Here is a 9691-nt window from a genome sequence, read left to right as displayed (position 1 = left end):
AGAATGCATGTATGTTCTGCTCCCCTCCCAGGGGCTGTGGGCCTCTCACCAGCCTCAGGGTGCCCAGCTCACATGCTTCTCATCAAAATGTCCTCCATCCTTACCTGCCCACCCTACCTGCCCTGCCCCAATAGCATGGCTCGTTCTGTTTCTTAATGCAACCCAGAGTATCTTCCAAAGGGCTGTATGTGTGTGAGAGAGAGAGAGAGAGAGAGAGAGAGAGAGAGCGCGCATATGAAGGCAGGAGGGGTGTGATCGGCCCGCTTCCTGTATTCCTTCCCTCCATTTACCAGGATGTAAAGACAGGTGGGAGGCTTGAAGTTTCACCTTATGTTCATGTCTCTGCTCTGATCCTGACCTGCTGAGGTGGTACAACAGGTCCTCACACTCTGTCCTCTGTCCCAACCTGCCTCCACCCTCCCGGTGTCTTCTGCTCGCAGGAGAGGGATCTGCCCTGTCCTTCCTCCTGAGGCTCCTTCAAAGGGGACAGAAGAATTTCTAACCCATAAAACCCTCTATGCAGCCTCCATTCCCATAAGGTAAGCAGGTCTCCTCTGCCTGGAGCGTTCCTTGGGGAAATAAGCATAATTATGTGCTTAAGGAAATAGCTTTTAAATAAGAGTTGGCTTGGAATGAGAAACCATCCTTATCCTTCCATCTACTTTGGGAGGTTAGTCTGAGATTCCCTTTGGGCTCATTCCCACTCCCGGATTTTCTGCCTTTCGCTCACCCCCTCTTCCGTGTAAGGCCACCAGTGAGGCATTACAGACCAGCCATGCCCTCCCCCATTCTACCCCTCTGAGTGGACAGGTGTGAGGAACAAGCCCCTCCATAGACAAGGAGCCTTCGCATTGCATCAGACCAGGACTTCGCCAGGTCAGCGCTGCTGGTGTTTGCAGCTGGACACTTTGTTGTGGGGGATCTCCTGTGCACTATAGGGGGTTCCAGCATCCCTGGCCTCTACCCACCAGACGCCAGTGGAATGCCACCTCCAAAAAAGTGGCAGCAATATGTCTCCAGATATGGCCAAATGTCCCAGGCGGACAAAAGCAGCCGCATGTGAGAGCCACTGCATCAGATCAGCAAGACCACATGCAGCCATAGGCTTTTGTATGCTGTGGGAGCAGAGGTGGGAACACACTCGGGACTTTCTCCTGTGGATACACACATCTTGACAGGGGAGAAGGGGCCAAATTAAACACCCTCAAACACCATTACCCTTTTTCAGGCTGGGTTCCCAAGATGGTGATGGACACTACTAACTTCCTATATGTAGCAGTGCTGTATTCACAATGAGCTGCCGGCGGGCATGGCTGCAGTAACACTGACTCCCACCCCCATGTTTTTAAAGTTTTATTCATGCTTATTCTCTGGCATGTGGTCCAAGTTCCCTGCTGAAGGGAGTCTTTTGTGTGTGAGAAACATCCCTGCCCTCGCCAGTTTGGCCTAGTGGATAGAGCGCCTCTGCCTGCGGACTGAAGGGTCCCAAGTTCAGTTCTGGTCAAGAGCTTATGCCCAGTTGTGGCTGGATCCCCAGCAGGGGGCATGCAGGAGGCAGCCACTCAATGATTCTCATCATTGATGCTTCTCTCTCTCTCCCTCTCCCTTCCTCTCTGAAATCAATAAAAATACATTTAAAAAGACAAAACAGCCTGTCTGTATCTTGTCACTATAAGAAGGAAGCCAGTGTAGTCTCATGGGATTGTTTTGTGACAAACCAATGTCAGTTACCACTAATGCACTTCACACTTTGTTGTGACTGCATTTGCTTACTGCTATCTAATAAAGAGGGAATATGCTAATTGACTGCCACACCCTCGAAGATGGCGGTGCCCAGTCCCCTCAGCCCCCCCAGCTGCCCAGGGCCAGCCTGAGGGACGACCAAATGACTGAACAGCAGGCTGCATGGGGTGACTAGGCTGGCGGGGGGGGGCATAAGGGGCGACCAGGCTGGCAGGATGAATGCCCACGTGAACCGTGGTCCCATTAGCTTTCTCCCGTTGCACTCGTTCAATGTAGATGACATATTTCTTCCTGTAAACCTGGACTACTTTGCCAATTTGCTTCCCTTTGTAATGTCCTCGAACAACCTGAACCTCGTCATCCTTTCGGATGGGCATGGACCTCCAGGATTGTGAGGGGGATGTCTGACTGCTGGTCCAGACCGGCAGTCAGACATCCCCTGAGGGGTCACGGATTGGAGAGAGGGCAGGCTGGGCTGAGGTCAGGACCACCACCCCCACCACCACCACCACCACCATCCATGAATTTCGTGCACCGGGCCTCTAGTATGATTATAATTGTCATATTTATGAAGCATCACCGTAGAGCAGGTGTTTGCATACATTGGGTTATATCATTTTATCCTCTCAACCATTTTGAAAATCAGGCACTTCTTTCTTTTTTATAGCTGAGGGCACTGAGGCTTAGAGCGATGGCGGACTTGCCCAGTGCCTCGCCCTTGTGCGAAGGAGCTGGCAGCAAACCCAGTGGTAGCTCCACACTCTGCTCCTTCAGTCAGACACCTGCCTGCCAAGACCTGCCCCTGGTCCCAGTTACACGGGGAAGTCCACCTTCATGCTCAAAGCTTAGCTTCATCAAGCTGACTCTCGGGCCACTTCTGTTACGGCCACTATTGTCTGACTCAGAGCATGTGGCTATCCTTACCTGGCAGGACAGGCTTAAGCGCGTGTGCTGGCCTTGAGCCCTCAAAATATCATTTTATGTCTCATGATTTATTAAAAACTCTAAATCCGTCTGGTTTTGTTGTTGCCCTTAATGCATGGCAGGCACTATCCCCAGTACTTTATAGACATCATCTCTTTTGGTCTTCAAAAGAAGCCTAAGAATAGATCCTCTTATAATGACCAGATGAGCAAGCTGGGGCCCAGAGTCACATAGCTAGAACAGGATTCAAACTTGAGTTTGTCTGACTGTAAACTGCCTTCCCTCTTAGGAGCAGAGAGAAAAGACTTTGTTGTAATTGGAAAATATATAACAGCATCTTGTGTTCCCTGGAATCACAGCTCTGGGCTTGCAAGCTGTCAGGAGAGCCCCGTGATTGCCTGGCTCCCCTCCTTCCACCCCCACTCTCCCCCCAAACCCCCGACAGGGACGCTCGACTCGCAGTGTTGGGCTGCGGCGGCCATCAACCCGAACGGGCCTCTGCCTCCAGCCTCCTGCACCATCTAAAACATAGTCCCCTGTTGATTTTAAAATGAGTTACATAAGCACTCCTTCCATTACTTTAAAATTTTCTCTGGCTATTACGAATCCAAGGCATACTCCTGAGAAGGCCGCATGTTTGTCCAAGCAAGCGGAAATCTGAGAGACGCTTTGGTGCACGTCCATGCCTGCAGTTGATGACTTATTTTCAACGTTGATAACTCCATCCTTTCTGGCAATAAATTGCTTCAACCGCTCTCTCGCCCTGCTTTTTCCTTCACTCATTCTGTTGCCATGGATATTTGATAATGAAAGAAATTGGTGAGGACACCTCTGAGTTTTCACTATGTCTATGGCAAACAGTTCTGGGGTTGTTTTCTCCTGGCTTTTATAGTAAACACAACACCGTTTCTTCACCAGCATATATGGAGTAGCAACTCTGTTCCATACCCGAGGTGGGCCATACCCCAGGTGGCCCTGCTCACCTGCTTGGGTTTTATGTGTCCTTGGGCTCCTCCGAACCCACCCCAAGAAAATGTACTGATCTGTGAGACCTAGTTGGGGCTGGGTGCAGCCTAGGGCCATGAAATAGAATTAATAAAGTAACCACACTGGGACCAAGCCCACAGGCAGAACTAAGCCATTCTTGACCATGGCCTATAAGGCCCCGAGGAGCCCTTTCCCTTCCTCCAGCTCCTCCCTCGCCTCATGCTCTCCCCTCCCCCATCGCCTTCGTTCTCTCGGCTCTACCTGTGTTGAGGTCTCCAAGACCAATGACGGGTTTGATGATTTGTTAAAAAAAAAAACAAAAAAAAACACAGAAAAGCTATTCTACTCTCACTGATGGTTTATTGCAGTGAAAGGATCCACATTAAAATCAGCAAAGGAGGAAGGCTCACGGGGCAGAGAGAGTCCGGGGGGGAGCGGGCAGAGCGTCCAGGGGAGCTGACGGACAGCGCTGCGTTCTCCCGGCCGCAGGGTGTGGCCGCGCTTAAAAAACATGGCCAACCAGGGAAGCCCCCCAGGCCTTGGTGTCCAGGCTTCTGCTGGGGCCACGTAGGATGCAGCACCTGCACGGCTGACCTTAGCTTGTCACTCTCCATGGAGGTCAAACTGAGAGAGCAGGGCCCCAGCCACCTGTGCACACCAAGTAGGCATTCACCACACCACGCTGTTAGCACAGACGACTGGCCTGGCCCACGCTCTCAGTACAAAGACCCTCCCATCATCAGGCAGGGTGTTCTGAGAGCTCAGGGGCTGGTCAGGAGACAGTCCCAAAGGCCTTCAGAACATGGCAGGCCTGGGCAGCCGTTCCAGCACACGACCAAATGCTCATGCTGTCCCACTTAGGAGTCCGGCACACGCGATCTCAACTCATTGCCTAGCTCCCAACTCCTACCCCCCAGAGGTGTCAGTTTCACATTATTTCCTGGGAGAAAGGTCTCCCACCACCTCACCTACACATATTCCCAAAGCATCTGTCATTCTACTATCTGGTTCTTTGCTCACCTATAATGACCCGTTTAGTTGCTTAATGTCTCTCTTTCCTCCTAGAGTCTTAAGGACTGGGCCCATGCAAGTGGCACCCCACACAATGTCTGGCACATGGGTGCTCCATAAATATTTAGCAACTGACATGTGACATGCTGTCACCTGGCTGGGTATCTGTACATGGATGCAGAAATGGGAAGAAAAGAATAAACGTAGTGGGAGAGACATGCACCCCTCGAAGTCTGCATGCAAAGATGGGTACATACAGTTAGAAAAAAAATGCAATACATAAATACTCAGGCAATGCCGGGGTGATTAAAGAGAAATGAGGAGTGTGTCTGGTACAATTCCAAAAGTTGAACTCTAGATGGGATGTGGAAGGTTTGCTCAAATAGCCTAAAGCAGTGGTTCTCAACCTTCTGGCCCTTTAAATACAGTTCCTCATGTTGTGACCCACCCATAAAATTATTTTCGTTGCTACTTCATAACTGTAATGTTGCTTCTGTTATGAATCGTAATGTAAATATCTGATATGCAGGATGGTCTTAGGCGACCCCTGTGAAAGGGTCGTTCGCCCGCCAAAGGGGTCGCGACCCACAGGTTGAGAACCGCTGGTAAGGGATACAAAAATGTTGGATGTGATTAAAATCACTAATATTATGAATTAGGTGCGGAGTCCACAGAGAGGGGCTTGGAAAGAGAGGTGGGCAAGATGAATGGGGGGTGGGGCAGTGCGGGGAAGAGGAAGATATGAAGAGCGTGCGTGCAGGATGATGGGGCAAATATGTCATCCGGTGGGAACAGAAAACAGTGAGATAAGCTGGTGAAAGGGCAGCGGAGATCCAGACTAGGTTAGGGTCATATCCGATCAACAGGGTGGCGTTCACAGGCTCTGCGCAGAGGGCATGCCACGAGGCCCCATTTGGGTTTGCTTCGTTTTGTTTTGTTTGCGTTTTTCTTAACGTACCTCTGGCAGAATGGCCCCGTGACCTAGCAGCAGTCTGGCGCTTTCTGGTTTAATGCTGCCTAGAAGACCAGGTCTCATCGCTGCTGGTTGGCGAGACTTTGCAGAAGACAAAAGCTAGGAGACCCTGCTCTCCCTGCTTGCTGGAAGTCAGTGGCTTTAATGCCTTGCCGAGGACAGTAAAGGGGTCAAGTCGGACTGCTCGCCCTCTGGACTTGCAGGTTATGATTTTTCATGCTTTTGACGTGGGAAAGGGTCTCAGGTGAGTGCCACCTGCATGCGCTGGAACTGTGTCCTCCAGCCGGCTCTCCTCCTGCATCCCGGCTGCTCTGGGTGAATCACATTTGGAATCATGGGCTGTGGCCATAGCCCAGTTGACCCGGTTCATAAGTCTGCAGGGGCGGCGACCCCTGGTGCTGGGTTCAGTCCAGAATCTTGGTATTTCTCCCTATTTTCCCCAAACCGAGGGGTGCCCTGTGGTTGCAAACCTTCTACTTGAGTTGCACTCCCATTCCCCACGCCTCTCTCCCATGATGTCTGTCCTCTTACCTTTAAACTTGTCTTCTTTTCTCCAAATAGTCATCGACGTGTCAAGTACAGAGGAGCCAAACAGAACAGACGGTATGTTCTGTAAGTGAAGGGCATGTGGTGTGTGCCAAGGAGGGGCAGTGTCAGGGATGCCAAAGAGAGCTCCCACCATGAGAGCACGCACGATCCCCATCGAAGTTGAGGCAGCCGCAAATGCCAGCGCACCCTGAACCCAAGGCTCTCCTGACTGGCACTGTCCAACTGGAGACCCCCAACATGCCCACATGGGCACCAGGAAGCCCTCTCCTGCTCCTCACAGGAGTCTTCAGAGCTCAAGGTGAGGCTGGGCAGGGAGGGTGACCCTGCGTCTCCACACTTCGCTCCTCAGTTCTGAGGGCACCGGATCTGGCCTGGCACGTGCCCCCTTTAGGAGGGAAAGGAGGCCAGGAATGCGTGGAAAGCTCCAGGCCCGCACAGGAGTCAGGCTGCACCCCGGACAGCTCGAGAGTGACCCTCCACCCACCCCAACCCACTTCTGCTCATCTGATAACCGGAACCCACAAGCCACAAAGGAAGTCAATGGGGTGGGGACAAAAAGGAACTAGGGAAATGGGAAGTAAAGCAACAATAAGAATAAGATACGACTGTATATTCAACGGTTGGACATACACAGGGAAGTTGGTGAAAAAAAAAGGGAGAACTTCCAGGGTAACTAGAATGTTTATTTCTTTTCTTTTTTCTAGAATAAACACCTTTAGTACATGAGCTAAGATAGGAGGGAAGAGGGTTTATGTGCCTTTTCAGGCCCTGATGCCCTCGGCTAGGGCTCCAGCTCCTTGCCCTCCGGCACACAGCTGTCCGTCTGCTTGGCCACGCTGGCCTGGTGCTGGGTGATGCGCGCGAGCATCGCTGGAACTGCTCCTCTGGGACACTGCTGATCGTGGCATTGTTTCCTTTCATCATATCTCTTCTGAATTTTCTTTTACTGTTTTGTTTGTTTGTTTTTATTGATTTTAGAGAGGAAGGAAGAGGGAGAGAGACATAGAAACATCAATGATGAGAGAGGCTCATGGATCAGCTGCCTCCTGCAGGCCCCACACTGGGGATCAAGCTCCCAACCTGGGCATGTGGCCTTGACTGGAAAAGAACCGTGACCTCCTGGTTCATAGGCCAGCACTCCACCTCTGAGCCATGCCAGCCAGGCTCTTGGATTATTTTTTGTTTAAAGTCTCTTCCTCCTCAGCAGTCAGCTTGGCCCCCTTCTTGCGGCCCAGGCGCAGTGCCTAGTGGACTCCAGCGCTGTCGGTACCGTGCGCTGTCTGTGACCATGAGGCAGTTCTTTGCTAGGGTCTCTGCATGGACCAGTTTGTTGTTGGATGCACTGTAGGCAATGTCAATAATCTTTGTTTTGCACGTACAGCGCTCCAAGCCCAGAGAAGTTGTCCAGGTCCAGCCTCAAGACTGGGCACTTGCCTCCCCACACACAGACGTGTATGCCCAGAGAAGTTGTCCAGGTCCAGCCTCAAGACTGGAGGCCAGGAATGCGTGGAAAGCTCTCTGCATGGACCAGTTTGTTTTGCACGTACAGCGCTCCAAGCCCAGAGAAGTTGTCCAGGTCCAGCCTCAAGAAAGGAGGCCAGGAATGCGTGGAAAGCTCCAGGCCCGCACAGGAGTCAGGCTGCACCCCAGACAGCTCGAGAGTGACCCTCCACCCACCCCAACCCACTGTGCACTTGCCTCCCCACACACAGACATGTATGCGGTGCGAGCCCATCTTAGTGTTGGCAGCAGGCGTCCCGGCTCATAGTTCTGCTCCTTGTGGTAGGGCTGTCACTTGCCCCTGGTTTCATGGCTTGATGTTGGCTGGAGGGAGTGTATGTTTTATTTCTTAAAAAGAAAACATCTGAAGCAAATATATATGTTAAAATGTTACCATTGTATATTCTGATGCTAAGCATACAGATGTTTGTTTTACCAAGCTGGGTCCTTTTTAGTCTTAGTTCAGGATGGGCAAGTTGTTGTCTTGTATTGCTTTCAAATTTTAAAAAGAGTTGGGTGAGAGGTGGGGTAAGACTACATGTCCCAGTGACCCAGGGGAAGGACCCTGCCCTAAACACATCTCTGGGATCCATTCTCAACAATGACTACCTGCCTGGCCAGTGGGCCTCGAGCAAGGAGATATGTGCCCAGGAGGTGTATACAAAGGGTCCTTGCAGCGGCGTTTATAATGGTCAAAAATCGAAAATGGGACCATTATCTATCACTATGAGGACAAATAAAGTGAGTCTATGTATCCAATGAAATACTAAGCCACCGTGGAAATGAGTCAGAGCCGCATGTGTTGGTATGGATTCAACTCACAAACTGTGCTGAGGAGCAGGATGAATTGCAGAATCCTCCCACAATAAAATGCCATTTACATAAGATTTAAATATGTCAACCTCATTCATTTCCAGCCTCTAGGCAAGGATGTCCTATCTGAACCACAATGGAAAAAAATGTGAACATGCTACATAGGATGATACATGCAAGACAGAAAGTAATTGTATGTATAAAATCAAAAGTAAGGAAACAGATGGGGGTGGAGTTGTGACTCAAATGCCATGGATTAAATGGCAGGTCCTCCAAGGTATTGTCCAAAGACAATCAATCTCCCAGTGCCACTGAGGAAGGAATAAAGATACTGAATTATGTGGATCCAGACTAACTCAGAGTTTTAGGATATTCACCCTAAATCCATTAATTTATAAATAAGAACATGGGAGGGTGAGAAGGCCTCGAGGAAGGCGGATGAGAATACAATTCAGCAGCCACCCCAGTACTAGGGGCCTCAGCTTCCTCTCGGGCTCCTCCCGCACACACTTGTTGAGCACATACCTGTGCCGGGCACTGAAGGTTCGGCAAAGAACAATACAAGCATGGCCGTGCCCTCGGGAAGCTTGAAATTCTGTGTGGGAATTAATGCCCGACGGATGTGCGAGATGTTAAGACAGGATGTGTGTCCCCTGACCAAGCCCGGTGGAAGAGAGTGGCCACATACCACTGAGTATAACGCACGTGGACACAGGTGCACACACATACACGATGCCTGTTATGAAAAGGGGGCTTATTAATGGGACCATTTTGTTGGGATAATTTGCACTTTGGGGCGAATCAGAATCATGGAAGCAAGATCTCTGATTGGAGAGGGTGCTGCTGACGAACACGGGAAACACCAGAGAGGACCAGGTCGGAGGCAGGCAGAGGCTGGACTCGGCCTTGACACATTAAGTTGAGGGCGCCTCTGAGACACCCACACGAGCTCTCAGGTGAGCAGTTTCCTACCTGAAACACCCGGTATGGTCTGTGCTGGAAAGGCAACTTTGGGGCTAAACCATGGGCGCAGATGAGATTATTTAGGCAGAGACTGTAGAGTGAGTGAAAAGAGGAAAGGGCCTGGAATCAGGGACTAAAGAACCTCAAAGCCACTAGAGCAGCGGTTCTCAACCTGTGGGTCACGCCCCCTTTGGCGGTCGAACGACCCTTTCACAGGGATCGCCTAAG

General features: G+C 50.9%; 1 long non-coding RNA gene across 1 annotated transcript; it reads left to right on the top strand.

Annotated features, from left to right (window-relative positions):
* Positions 1-547: 547 nt before the first annotated feature.
* Positions 548-2755, top strand: LOC107181821. Its single transcript, XR_001512524.1, has 2 exons — positions 548-876; positions 2411-2755. It is a non-coding gene; the product is annotated as an uncharacterized LOC107181821 (long non-coding RNA).
* Positions 2756-9691: the final 6936 nt, after the last annotated feature.

The sequence above is a fragment of the Myotis davidii genome, unplaced genomic scaffold (genome assembly GCF_000327345.1).
Source record: "Myotis davidii unplaced genomic scaffold, ASM32734v1 scaffold251, whole genome shotgun sequence".
NCBI lineage: Eukaryota > Metazoa > Chordata > Mammalia > Chiroptera > Vespertilionidae > Myotis > Myotis davidii.
Note: the sequence above shows the minus strand (reverse complement) of the source record. Positions and strands in the feature narration are given on the sequence as shown.